The 14,419-nt window shown below is 38.6% G+C and overlaps 2 non-coding genes and 1 pseudogene across 2 annotated transcripts; all 3 read left to right on the top strand.

The window, feature by feature from the left end:
• Nucleotides 1-350: 350 nt before the first annotated feature.
• On the top strand, nucleotides 351-457 carry LOC131736721 (U6 spliceosomal RNA). Its single transcript, XR_009328314.1, has one exon. It is a non-coding gene; the product is annotated as a U6 spliceosomal RNA (small nuclear RNA).
• Nucleotides 458-6,588: 6,131 nt separating this feature from the next.
• On the top strand, nucleotides 6,589-6,695 carry LOC131736720 (U6 spliceosomal RNA). Its single transcript, XR_009328313.1, has one exon. It is a non-coding gene; the product is annotated as a U6 spliceosomal RNA (small nuclear RNA).
• Nucleotides 6,696-14,145: 7,450 nt separating this feature from the next.
• On the top strand, nucleotides 14,146-14,323 carry LOC131736743 (U6 spliceosomal RNA; annotated as a pseudogene).
• The last annotated feature ends 96 nt before the right edge of the window (nucleotides 14,324-14,419 follow it).

Below are 14,419 nucleotides of genomic sequence, written 5' to 3'. Positions count from 1 at the left end.
TCTGAGGTGTCAGTTGCATTCCACGCTGTGATACGAAACGGGACCCTGGTCAACCTGCAAGTCTTTTGGTATGCTGGCCAATCCGGAGGGGTCAACGTCATAGGTAACATGTCAGTATTTGCATATCTTTCCCAGCCGGTTTGAAGGTGCAGATGTGCAGACTTCTTTATTCAGCCGCTTTCTGCAAACGTGATATCCTCAGAGTTTGTAACCCTCTGCGTGTTGATTGTGGACAACCATGCATATACGCAGAGCAATTGGACACAATTGGACTATGCTTGACACACCACAAGACCAATCGCTCTTTAGCCACTCGCTGTACATAGAGGCGCGTATCAGGTAAGCACCGTGTGTTCGCTACGGCAGCACATATACTAAAATTGGAACGATACAGAGAAGATTAGCATGGCCCCTGCGCAAGGATGACACGCAAATTCGTGAAGCGTTCCACATTTTTGGTCTTTTTTTGTCGTTGGGAATAGTACTGTACCTGCCTTGGAATAACTCCCCTGGTAGAACCCGAAACATTGAAGCTGAACCGGAACCCCAATCCTAACCCAAGCCCAAAACCAAACCCAAACCCTAATTTGATTAGAGGAGCACCCTCAAAATGGAGCGAGGTAACCAGTGGTGTACCACAGGGATCAGTATTAGGACCTTTGCTATTCCTAATCTACATTAATGATTCAGATTCTGGTATAGTAATGTCACAGGTGACGGTGAACTAGTTATTCCATGTAGTAAAACATTGGACTCCTTTGCATGGAGGATCTCAGTAAGCTACAGTGCACGGTTCATCAACTGATTCAGATTCATTTATGTTAAGTTTGCTACTGATGATGTGGAAAAGAACAGTAATTGAGTGCCCAAAAATATGAATCACAGTGAGTTTTGACCTCCTTTAGAATTCTGGATGGAGCGCATACCTTGCAAAATGACCCGGTGTGAACAAAAGGAAATATATCGAAGTAATATGTACAGCTAAACGTGTCCAAGTATCTTATAGGAATGAAGTCAGACCATGGAAATCCACACCTGTGCTGGAGAAACATTGGATCAAGGGACTTCTTGTGGAAACAACTAGAGCGAAACCTGGTACAGAAGCTGAATCCTGCTGGGAACGTATGGATATGCTGGACATGTCCTAGGCGATTTCACATATGGAATGTACTTTGACATAAAAATGAAGTGTTAGAGGTTTTTTGAAGGAAGGATAAAGAGGGAGTATCCGTGTACCGCCAGTAGGTGGCTCTCTTGCTCCATGAAATAGGTCAGTCTACACATGTTTTTAATTAAGTACTTAGTAATCTGGGAATAAAAAAGCACCATTCCGGCTAAAAGTGAACGTTAATCACACCTACAAACAAGATAAGAAAGAGATTCTTTACCACAAATAAATGAACATTAAAACTGAACAGCCAAGGTCTTAAGAAAAAACCTGTCTCAGCTGGATTTTGTATGAACAAAGAACAGGGTCAAGCCTAGTTCAGTCATTATAAAAAATATAAGAGTTGAATGCAGTTATACTGGCCTGTATTTGGATTTAAATCTTAGAGGGATTCACCAAAGAAATAAAGTGATATTATAAATTCTAGCAGCAACTGTTAAACTGAAGTAAATTAATTAAGTTTATCTTGAAATGCCACATTCATAGTTAAAAAGGTTCAGTGATAATTTACACTGTTTATAGTTTATAATGGTCAAAGACTAGTAATTAGACACAAAGGTATTGTAAATTAATAAAATAAATGATTAAAACCTTTTTTTAGACAGCATGGTATTTGAAACTAAAACTAATTATTTGATTTCATAAGATTAATAGTATGTTTTAAGTATTTGCTATAATAAGAAAACATATTATTTAAACTGACAAGTATTATTGCTTGTTCATGACTTTACTGTATTAATAAGAAGATTAAAAGCTGGAAGCAGTATTTGATTTAATTAAAAGGGAAAGTGGTACAGTTTATTTCTCCTTCTATTGAACAACAAGACCTCTAGACATTATGATGTCCATTGAATTATAGAATTTTAAGGGTGTTGTGTTATGTTTTTGTGTTAAGTTTGTAATAATATACTATAATGTACCTTGTTGTTAATCCACTATACTATTGTCTAATGATGGTAGATGGAGTCCTTATAATGTGGTTCTTTGAAACTGCTCTATTGCTAAAAGGGGCCTCTCTCCTTATCCCGATGAACAGGCTGTAGAGAAAGGAGGGGGTCTTATTGCATTCTACGCTAGCAAAGCTGCAAGTCTTGTAGATTTGGAATTTAGGGTTTATGGAATTAGTGGTTTAGCACAGATAAGAATATATCTTGAAATAATATGCAAAAACGATGGCTTAACAGACATTGATAGGTCATAGATCTAAAAAAGTGTTTGCACAGACTTTGGCCTTGAAAAAACAAGAGACTCTGGAAAACTGCTTGGAATAGCATATTTAGAAGTCAGATACAGGTCAGAGCCTGGTTAGTGCATCTTTTAAGGGATAAATAATTCAAATGAAAACTATTACCACTTAAACTTAGTGAAACTAATTGACTTAAATACTGCACGAGACAATCTTTTGTCAAATCCTCTGTTAGACAATGGTATATGGAATTAAAACTGACTCATTAACAAAATGATGAAACAATATGAGGTTAAAAGAAACACATGCCTTTAATTTAGCAAAATATAATGAATTAGAAGATGATGTCACATATTAAGAACATCTCTCATATATAACACATATAAAAATAGTGTTTTGCATGCACATATAAACAGTAGTGTTTTTATATTATATTATAAACCAAGATCCTGGGAACTTTGGTTCACTTAACTTTTCAGATAAAGGAGGGGCTCGGAGGAAAACAAGGAATGAGATCATAGAGTTGGACAAATATGAAGTTGTGAATTCATTCAGTACATGACACCTATTCATTCTGAAAAGTTAGTCCGGATCTTTTGAAAACTATTATTTGTAAAAGGGATAAGAGCTGTCTCACCAGATTAATGATTGGATTTAATTGAGGCGTCCCATGTATTCCAATGGGACGAAAAACCTATATAACTCCTAAGTAATTACAATGGAGTACCACACTCATCCCAGACAGGGTAAGGTGGTCCATCTTCTGCAAACTTTAAATACATAAGTCTGTCAATTTCTTGGGTGCTATATTAGTCATCTGGATATATTGCGGGTCAAGAGCGTAATAAAAATACCCCACAAGGAGTAGTAACATCTCTGTCCTCCTAACGTCTCCCCTGAGATAAGAGTGTATACTGAGCTAAATGGAACAGAGTACGTACAGAAATCTGAACCTACGGATTTTGTGACAGTAAGCAAACTTGTTAAATTTGCATATCTCCCAGCTGTCTCTCTGATGTATAGCTGTGCTCACTTCTTTATTAAACGTGAGTTTAAACTATTATTATTATTATTATTATTACTATTATTACCTCTGACCGTATAACCTGGCATCCTTCACTCCTGTTCCTGGAAGAATGGCCTCCAGCTGAGGTAGTTTCATCAGTTATTTCTTGTACCTGTTTTTAAACTAGATGACCACTACATCGTGTCTAAAGGTATAATTGCAAGAAATGTGTAGTTCTGTATTCCTAATAATCATTGAGTGTCATTATTAAACCCTAACTCTGACCCTAGCCCCGAGTATTAAGCCCCCTCCTCTGAGGTGTCAGTAGCATTCTGCGCTATCAGACAAAACGGGACCCTGGTCAACCTGCAAGTCTTTCGGGATGCTGGCCAATCCAGAGGTGTCAACATCGTAGGTAACATGTCCTCATCTACATTAATGATTTAGATTCTGGTATAGTAAGAAAACCTGTTAAATTTGCAGACGACACAAAACTAGGAGACTAGCACACTGAAACACAGACGTTTTAGGTGTTAGCCCTATTATCTGCAGCAACAGTGATGCAATTTTAAAGCTTTTCAACATTTTCCAACTTTTTTCTACTTAATACAAAAATGCAGTTTATTCTCAATTTGTAATGAAGCAGTACTTGTCACATGATCCTTATAGTAATCGTAATATAAACAGAGCCTTCTGAGGACACAGACATTTTAGGTGTTAAGCCTATTATTTGCAGCAGTAGCGGTGCAATTTTAAAGCTTTTCACAATTTTCCAACGTTTTTTACTTAAAAGGCATGTCGTATGCAGACAGGCTAAAAAAATTGAATCTATTCAGTCTTGAACAAAGAGGACTACGTGGTGATCTGATTCAGCATTCCAAATCCTAAAAGGTATAGACAATGTCGACCCAGGGGACTTTTTTGACCTGAAAAAAAGAAACAAGGACCAGGGGTCACAAATGGAGATTAGATAAAGGGGCATTCAGAACAGAAAATAAGAGGCACTTTTTTACACAGAGAAATGTGAGGGTCTGGACCAGCTTCCCAGTAATGTTTTTTGAAGCTGACACCCTGGGATTCTTCAAGAAGCTGCTTGATGAGATTCTGGGATCAATAAGCTACTAACAACCTAACGAGCAAGATGGGCTGAATGGCCTCCTCTCATTTGTAAACTTTCTTATGTTCTTATGTTCTTAGCACTAACACCGGCTATTAAGCCCATCTCCTTCTGAGGTGCAGTAGCATTCTGCACCAACAGAGGGGGTGGGACCCTGGTCAACCTTCTAGGTAACGGGTCAATATTTGCTCACTTCTTTATTAAACGTGAGTTTAAACTATTATTATTATTATTATTATTACTATTATTACCTCTGACCGTATAACCTGGCATCCTTCACTCCTGTTCCTGGAAGAATGGCCTCCAGCTGAGGTAGTTTCATCAGTTATTTCTTGTACCTGTTTTTAAACTAGATGACCACTACATCGTGTCTAAAGGTATAATTGCAAGAAATGTGTAGTTCTGTATTCCTAATAATCATTGAGTGTCATTATTAAACCCTAACTCTGACCCTAGCCCCGAGTATTAAGCCCCCTCCTCTGAGGTGTCAGTAGCATTCTGCGCTATCAGACAAAACGGGACCCTGGTCAACCTGCAAGTCTTTCGGGATGCTGGCCAATCCAGAGGTGTCAACATCGTAGGTAACATGTCCTCATCTACATTAATGATTTAGATTCTGGTATAGTAAGAAAACTTGTTAAATTTGCAGACGACACAAAACTAGGAGACTAGCACACTGAAACACAGACGTTTTAGGTGTTAGCCCTATTATCTGCAGCAACAGTGATGCAATTTTAAAGCTTTTCAACATTTTCCAACTTTTTTCTACTTAATACAAAAATGCAGTTTATTCTCAATTTGTAATGAAGCAGTACTTGTCACATGATCCTTATAGTAATCGTAATATAAACAGAGCCTTCTGAGGACACAGACATTTTAGGTGTTAAGCCTATTATTTGCAGCAGTAGCGGTGCAATTTTAAAGCTTTTCACAATTTTCCAACGTTTTTTACTTAAAAGGCATGTCGTATGCAGACAGGCTAAAAAAATTGAATCTATTCAGTCTTGAACAAAGAGGACTACGTGGTGATCTGATTCAGCATTCCAAATCCTAAAAGGTATAGACAATGTCGACCCAGGGGACTTTTTTGACCTGAAAAAAAGAAACAAGGACCAGGGGTCACAAATGGAGATTAGATAAAGGGGCATTCAGAACAGAAAATAAGAGGCACTTTTTTACACAGAGAAATGTGAGGGTCTGGACCAGCTTCCCAGTAATGTTTTTTGAAGCTGACACCCTGGGATTCTTCAAGAAGCTGCTTGATGAGATTCTGGGATCAATAAGCTACTAACAACCTAACGAGCAAGATGGGCTGAATGGCCTCCTCTCATTTGTAAACTTTCTTATGTTCTTATGTTCTTAGCACTAACACCGGCTATTAAGCCCATCTCCTTCTGAGGTGCAGTAGCATTCTGCACCAACAGAGGGGGTGGGACCCTGGTCAACCTTCTAGGTAACGGGTCAATATTTGCTCACTTCTTTATTAAACGTGAGTTTAAACTATTATTATTATTATTATTATTACTATTATTACCTCTGACCGTATAACCTGGCATCCTTCACTCCTGTTCCTGGAAGAATGGCCTCCAGCTGAGGTAGTTTCATCAGTTATTTCTTGTACCTGTTTTTAAACTAGATGACCACTACATCGTGTCTAAAGGTATAATTGCAAGAACTGTGTAGTTCTGTATTCCTAATAATCATTGAGTGTCATTATTAAACCCTAACTCTGACCCTAGCCCCGAGTATTAAGCCCCCTCCTCTGAGGTGTCAGTTGCATTCCACGCTGTGATACGAAACGGGACCCTGGTCAACCTGCAAGTCTTTTGGTATGCTGGCCAATCCGGAGGGGTCAACGTCATAGGTAACATGTCAGTATTTGCATATCTTTCCCAGCCGGTTTGAAGGTGCAGATGTGCAGACTTCTTTATTCAGCCGCTTTCTGCAAACGTGATATCCTCAGAGTTTGTAACCCTCTGCGTGTTGATTGTGGACAACCATGCATATACGCAGAGCAATTGGACACAATTGGACTATGCTTGACACACCACAAGACCAATCGCTCTTTAGCCACTCGCTGTACATAGAGGCGCGTATCAGGTAAGCACCGTGTGTTCGCTACGGCAGCACATATACTAAAATTGGAACGATACAGAGAAGATTAGCATGGCCCCTGCGCAAGGATGACACGCAAATTCGTGAAGCGTTCCACATTTTTGGTCTTTTTTTGTCGTTGGGAATAGTACTGTACCTGCCTTGGAATAACTCCCCTGGTAGAACCCGAAACATTGAAGCTGAACCGGAACCCCAATCCTAACCCAAGCCCAAAACCAAACCCAAACCCTAATTTGATTAGAGGAGCACCCTCAAAATGGAGCGAGGTAACCAGTGGTGTACCACAGGGATCAGTATTAGGACCTTTGCTATTCCTAATCTACATTAATGATTCAGATTCTGGTATAGTAATGTCACAGGTGACGGTGAACTAGTTATTCCATGTAGTAAAACATTGGACTCCTTTGCATGGAGGATCTCAGTAAGCTACAGTGCACGGTTCATCAACTGATTCAGATTCATTTATGTTAAGTTTGCTACTGATGATGTGGAAAAGAACAGTAATTGAGTGCCCAAAAATATGAATCACAGTGAGTTTTGACCTCCTTTAGAATTCTGGATGGAGCGCATACCTTGCAAAATGACCCGGTGTGAACAAAAGGAAATATATCGAAGTAATATGTACAGCTAAACGTGTCCAAGTATCTTATAGGAATGAAGTCAGACCATGGAAATCCACACCTGTGCTGGAGAAACATTGGATCAAGGGACTTCTTGTGGAAACAACTAGAGCGAAACCTGGTACAGAAGCTGAATCCTGCTGGGAACGTATGGATATGCTGGACATGTCCTAGGCGATTTCACATATGGAATGTACTTTGACATAAAAATGAAGTGTTAGAGGTTTTTTGAAGGAAGGATAAAGAGGGAGTATCCGTGTACCGCCAGTAGGTGGCTCTCTTGCTCCATGAAATAGGTCAGTCTACACATGTTTTTAATTAAGTACTTAGTAATCTGGGAATAAAAAAGCACCATTCCGGCTAAAAGTGAACGTTAATCACACCTACAAACAAGATAAGAAAGAGATTCTTTACCACAAATAAATGAACATTAAAACTGAACAGCCAAGGTCTTAAGAAAAAACCTGTCTCAGCTGGATTTTGTATGAACAAAGAACAGGGTCAAGCCTAGTTCAGTCATTATAAAAAATATAAGAGTTGAATGCAGTTATACTGGCCTGTATTTGGATTTAAATCTTAGAGGGATTCACCAAAGAAATAAAGTGATATTATAAATTCTAGCAGCAACTGTTAAACTGAAGTAAATTAATTAAGTTTATCTTGAAATGCCACATTCATAGTTAAAAAGGTTCAGTGATAATTTACACTGTTTATAGTTTATAATGGTCAAAGACTAGTAATTAGACACAAAGGTATTGTAAATTAATAAAATAAATGATTAAAACCTTTTTTTAGACAGCATGGTATTTGAAACTAAAACTAATTATTTGATTTCATAAGATTAATAGTATGTTTTAAGTATTTGCTATAATAAGAAAACATATTATTTAAACTGACAAGTATTATTGCTTGTTCATGACTTTACTGTATTAATAAGAAGATTAAAAGCTGGAAGCAGTATTTGATTTAATTAAAAGGGAAAGTGGTACAGTTTATTTCTCCTTCTATTGAACAACAAGACCTCTAGACATTATGATGTCCATTGAATTATAGAATTTTAAGGGTGTTGTGTTATGTTTTTGTGTTAAGTTTGTAATAATATACTATAATGTACCTTGTTGTTAATCCACTATACTATTGTCTAATGATGGTAGATGGAGTCCTTATAATGTGGTTCTTTGAAACTGCTCTATTGCTAAAAGGGGCCTCTCTCCTTATCCCGATGAACAGGCTGTAGAGAAAGGAGGGGGTCTTATTGCATTCTACGCTAGCAAAGCTGCAAGTCTTGTAGATTTGGAATTTAGGGTTTATGGAATTAGTGGTTTAGCACAGATAAGAATATATCTTGAAATAATATGCAAAAACGATGGCTTAACAGACATTGATAGGTCATAGATCTAAAAAAGTGTTTGCACAGACTTTGGCCTTGAAAAAACAAGAGACTCTGGAAAACTGCTTGGAATAGCATATTTAGAAGTCAGATACAGGTCAGAGCCTGGTTAGTGCATCTTTTAAGGGATAAATAATTCAAATGAAAACTATTACCACTTAAACTTAGTGAAACTAATTGACTTAAATACTGCACGAGACAATCTTTTGTCAAATCCTCTGTTAGACAATGGTATATGGAATTAAAACTGACTCATTAACAAAATGATGAAACAATATGAGGTTAAAAGAAACACATGCCTTTAATTTAGCAAAATATAATGAATTAGAAGATGATGTCACATATTAAGAACATCTCTCATATATAACACATATAAAAATAGTGTTTTGCATGCACATATAAACAGTAGTGTTTTTATATTATATTATAAACCAAGATCCTGGGAACTTTGGTTCACTTAACTTTTCAGATAAAGGAGGGGCTCGGAGGAAAACAAGGAATGAGATCATAGAGTTGGACAAATATGAAGTTGTGAATTCATTCAGTACATGACACCTATTCATTCTGAAAAGTTAGTCCGGATCTTTTGAAAACTATTATTTGTAAAAGGGATAAGAGCTGTCTCACCAGATTAATGATTGGATTTAATTGAGGCGTCCCATGTATTCCAATGGGACGAAAAACCTATATAACTCCTAAGTAATTACAATGGAGTACCACACTCATCCCAGACAGGGTAAGGTGGTCCATCTTCTGCAAACTTTAAATACATAAGTCTGTCAATTTCTTGGGTGCTATATTAGTCATCTGGATATATTGCGGGTCAAGAGCGTAATAAAAATACCCCACAAGGAGTAGTAACATCTCTGTCCTCCTAACGTCTCCCCTGAGATAAGAGTGTATACTGAGCTAAATGGAACAGAGTACGTACAGAAATCTGAACCTACGGATTTTGTGACAGTAAGCAAACTTGTTAAATTTGCATATCTCCCAGCTGTCTCTCTGATGTATAGCTGTGCTCACTTCTTTATTAAACGTGAGTTTAAACTATTATTATTATTATTATTATTATTACTATTATTACCTCTGACCGTATAACCTGGCATCCTTCACTCCTGTTCCTGGAAGAATGGCCTCCAGCTGAGGTAGTTTCATCAGTTATTTCTTGTACCTGTTTTTAAACTAGATGACCACTACATCGTGTCTAAAGGTATAATTGCAAGAAATGTGTAGTTCTGTATTCCTAATAATCATTGAGTGTCATTATTAAACCCTAACTCTGACCCTAGCCCCGAGTATTAAGCCCCCTCCTCTGAGGTGTCAGTAGCATTCTGCGCTATCAGACAAAACGGGACCCTGGTCAACCTGCAAGTCTTTCGGGATGCTGGCCAATCCAGAGGTGTCAACATCGTAGGTAACATGTCCTCATCTACATTAATGATTTAGATTCTGGTATAGTAAGAAAACCTGTTAAATTTGCAGACGACACAAAACTAGGAGACTAGCACACTGAAACACAGACGTTTTAGGTGTTAGCCCTATTATCTGCAGCAACAGTGATGCAATTTTAAAGCTTTTCAACATTTTCCAACTTTTTTCTACTTAATACAAAAATGCAGTTTATTCTCAATTTGTAATGAAGCAGTACTTGTCACATGATCCTTATAGTAATCGTAATATAAACAGAGCCTTCTGAGGACACAGACATTTTAGGTGTTAAGCCTATTATTTGCAGCAGTAGCGGTGCAATTTTAAAGCTTTTCACAATTTTCCAACGTTTTTTACTTAAAAGGCATGTCGTATGCAGACAGGCTAAAAAAATTGAATCTATTCAGTCTTGAACAAAGAGGACTACGTGGTGATCTGATTCAGCATTCCAAATCCTAAAAGGTATAGACAATGTCGACCCAGGGGACTTTTTTGACCTGAAAAAAAGAAACAAGGACCAGGGGTCACAAATGGAGATTAGATAAAGGGGCATTCAGAACAGAAAATAAGAGGCACTTTTTTACACAGAGAAATGTGAGGGTCTGGACCAGCTTCCCAGTAATGTTTTTTGAAGCTGACACCCTGGGATTCTTCAAGAAGCTGCTTGATGAGATTCTGGGATCAATAAGCTACTAACAACCTAACGAGCAAGATGGGCTGAATGGCCTCCTCTCATTTGTAAACTTTCTTATGTTCTTATGTTCTTAGCACTAACACCGGCTATTAAGCCCATCTCCTTCTGAGGTGCAGTAGCATTCTGCACCAACAGAGGGGGTGGGACCCTGGTCAACCTTCTAGGTAACGGGTCAATATTTGCTCACTTCTTTATTAAACGTGAGTTTAAACTATTATTATTATTATTATTATTACTATTATTACCTCTGACCGTATAACCTGGCATCCTTCACTCCTGTTCCTGGAAGAATGGCCTCCAGCTGAGGTAGTTTCATCAGTTATTTCTTGTACCTGTTTTTAAACTAGATGACCACTACATCGTGTCTAAAGGTATAATTGCAAGAAATGTGTAGTTCTGTATTCCTAATAATCATTGAGTGTCATTATTAAACCCTAACTCTGACCCTAGCCCCGAGTATTAAGCCCCCTCCTCTGAGGTGTCAGTAGCATTCTGCGCTATCAGACAAAACGGGACCCTGGTCAACCTGCAAGTCTTTCGGGATGCTGGCCAATCCAGAGGTGTCAACATCGTAGGTAACATGTCCTCATCTACATTAATGATTTAGATTCTGGTATAGTAAGAAAACTTGTTAAATTTGCAGACGACACAAAACTAGGAGACTAGCACACTGAAACACAGACGTTTTAGGTGTTAGCCCTATTATCTGCAGCAACAGTGATGCAATTTTAAAGCTTTTCAACATTTTCCAACTTTTTTCTACTTAATACAAAAATGCAGTTTATTCTCAATTTGTAATGAAGCAGTACTTGTCACATGATCCTTATAGTAATCGTAATATAAACAGAGCCTTCTGAGGACACAGACATTTTAGGTGTTAAGCCTATTATTTGCAGCAGTAGCGGTGCAATTTTAAAGCTTTTCACAATTTTCCAACGTTTTTTACTTAAAAGGCATGTCGTATGCAGACAGGCTAAAAAATTGAATCTATTCAGTCTTGAACAAAGAGGACTACGTGGTGATCTGATTCAGCATTCCAAATCCTAAAAGGTATAGACAATGTCGACCCAGGGGACTTTTTTGACCTGAAAAAAAGAAACAAGGACCAGGGGTCACAAATGGAGATTAGATAAAGGGGCATTCAGAACAGAAAATAAGAGGCACTTTTTTACACAGAGAAATGTGAGGGTCTGGACCAGCTTCCCAGTAATGTTTTTTGAAGCTGACACCCTGGGATTCTTCAAGAAGCTGCTTGATGAGATTCTGGGATCAATAAGCTACTAACAACCTAACGAGCAAGATGGGCTGAATGGCCTCCTCTCATTTGTAAACTTTCTTATGTTCTTATGTTCTTAGCACTAACACCGGCTATTAAGCCCATCTCCTTCTGAGGTGCAGTAGCATTCTGCACCAACAGAGGGGGTGGGACCCTGGTCAACCTTCTAGGTAACGGGTCAATATTTGCTCACTTCTTTATTAAACGTGAGTTTAAACTATTATTATTATTATTATTATTACTATTATTACCTCTGACCGTATAACCTGGCATCCTTCACTCCTGTTCCTGGAAGAATGGCCTCCAGCTGAGGTAGTTTCATCAGTTATTTCTTGTACCTGTTTTTAAACTAGATGACCACTACATCGTGTCTAAAGGTATAATTGCAAGAAATGTGTAGTTCTGTATTCCTAATAATCATTGAGTGTCATTATTAAACCCTAACTCTGACCCTAGCCCCGAGTATTAAGCCCCCTCCTCTGAGGTGTCAGTAGCATTCTGCGCTATCAGACAAAACGGGACCCTGGTCAACCTGCAAGTCTTTCGGGATGCTGGCCAATCCAGAGGTGTCAACATCGTAGGTAACATGTCCTCATCTACATTAATGATTTAGATTCTGGTATAGTAAGAAAACTTGTTAAATTTGCAGACGACACAAAACTAGGAGACTAGCACACTGAAACACAGACGTTTTAGGTGTTAGCCCTATTATCTGCAGCAACAGTGATGCAATTTTAAAGCTTTTCAACATTTTCCAACTTTTTTCTACTTAATACAAAAATGCAGTTTATTCTCAATTTGTAATGAAGCAGTACTTGTCACATGATCCTTATAGTAATCGTAATATAAACAGAGCCTTCTGAGGACACAGACATTTTAGGTGTTAAGCCTATTATTTGCAGCAGTAGCGGTGCAATTTTAAAGCTTTTCACAATTTTCCAACGTTTTTTACTTAAAAGGCATGTCGTATGCAGACAGGCTAAAAAAATTGAATCCATTCAGTCTTGAACAAAGAGGACTACGTGGTGATCTGATTCAGCATTCCAAATCCTAAAAGGTATAGACAATGTCGACCCAGGGGACTTTTTTGACCTGAAAAAAAGAAACAAGGACCAGGGGTCACAAATGGAGATTAGATAAAGGGGCATTCAGAACAGAAAATAAGAGGCACTTTTTTACACAGAGAAATGTGAGGGTCTGGACCAGCTTCCCAGTAATGTTTTTTGAAGCTGACACCCTGGGATTCTTCAAGAAGCTGCTTGATGAGATTCTGGGATCAATAAGCTACTAACAACCTAACGAGCAAGATGGGCTGAATGGCCTCCTCTCATTTGTAAACTTTCTTATGTTCTTAGCACTAACACCGGCTATTAAGCCCATCTCCTTCTGAGGTGCAGTAGCATTCTGCACCAACAGAGGGGGTGGGACCCTGGTCAACCTTCTATGTAACGGGTCAGTATTTGCATATCTCCCAGCTGTCTCTCTGATGTATAGCTGTGCTCACTTCTTTATTAAACGTGAGTTTAAACTATTATTATTATTATTATTATTATTATTACTATTATTACCTCTGACCGTATAACCTGGCATCCTTCACTCCTGTTCCTGGAAGAATGGCCTCCAGCTGAGGTAGTTTCATCAGTTATTTCTTGTACCTGTTTTTAAACTAGATGACCACTACATCGTGTCTAAAGGTATAATTGCAAGAACTGTGTAGTTCTGTATTCCTAATAATCATTGAGTGTCATTATTAAACCCTAACTCTGACCCTAGCCCCGAGTATTAAGCCCCCTCCTCTGAGGTGTCAGTTGCATTCCGCGCTGTGATACGAAACGGGACCCTGGTCAACCTGCAAGTCTTTTGGTATGCTGGCCAATCCGGAGGGGTCAACGTCATAGGTAACATGTCAGTATTTGCATATCTTTCCCAGCCGGTTTGAAGGTGCAGATGTGCAGACTTCTTTATTCAGCCGCTTTCTGCAAACGTGATATCCTCAGAGTTTGTAACCCTCTGCGTGTTGATTGTGGACAACCATGCATATACGCAGAGCAATTGGACACAATTGGACTATGCTTGACACACCACAAGACCAATCGCTCTTTAGCCACTCGCTGTACATAGAGGCGCGTATCAGGTAAGCACCGTGTGTTCGCTACGGCAGCACATATACTAAAATTGGAACGATACAGAGAAGATTAGCATGGCCCCTGAATCTACTATTCCCAACGACAAAAAAAGACCAAAAATGTGGAACGCTTCACGAATTTGCATGTCATCCTTGCGCAAGGATGACACGCAAATTCGTGAAGCGTTCCACATTTTTGGTCTTTTTTTGTCATTGGGAATAGTACTGTACCTGCCTTGGAATAACTCCCCTGGTAGAACCCGAAACATTGAAGCTGAACCGGAACCCCAATCC

This window comes from Acipenser ruthenus, unplaced genomic scaffold (genome assembly GCF_902713425.1).
Source record: "Acipenser ruthenus unplaced genomic scaffold, fAciRut3.2 maternal haplotype, whole genome shotgun sequence".
Classification (NCBI taxonomy): domain Eukaryota; kingdom Metazoa; phylum Chordata; class Actinopteri; order Acipenseriformes; family Acipenseridae; genus Acipenser; species Acipenser ruthenus.
The sequence above is the reverse complement of the archived record's forward strand: the minus strand, read 5'-3'. Positions and strand labels throughout refer to the sequence as shown.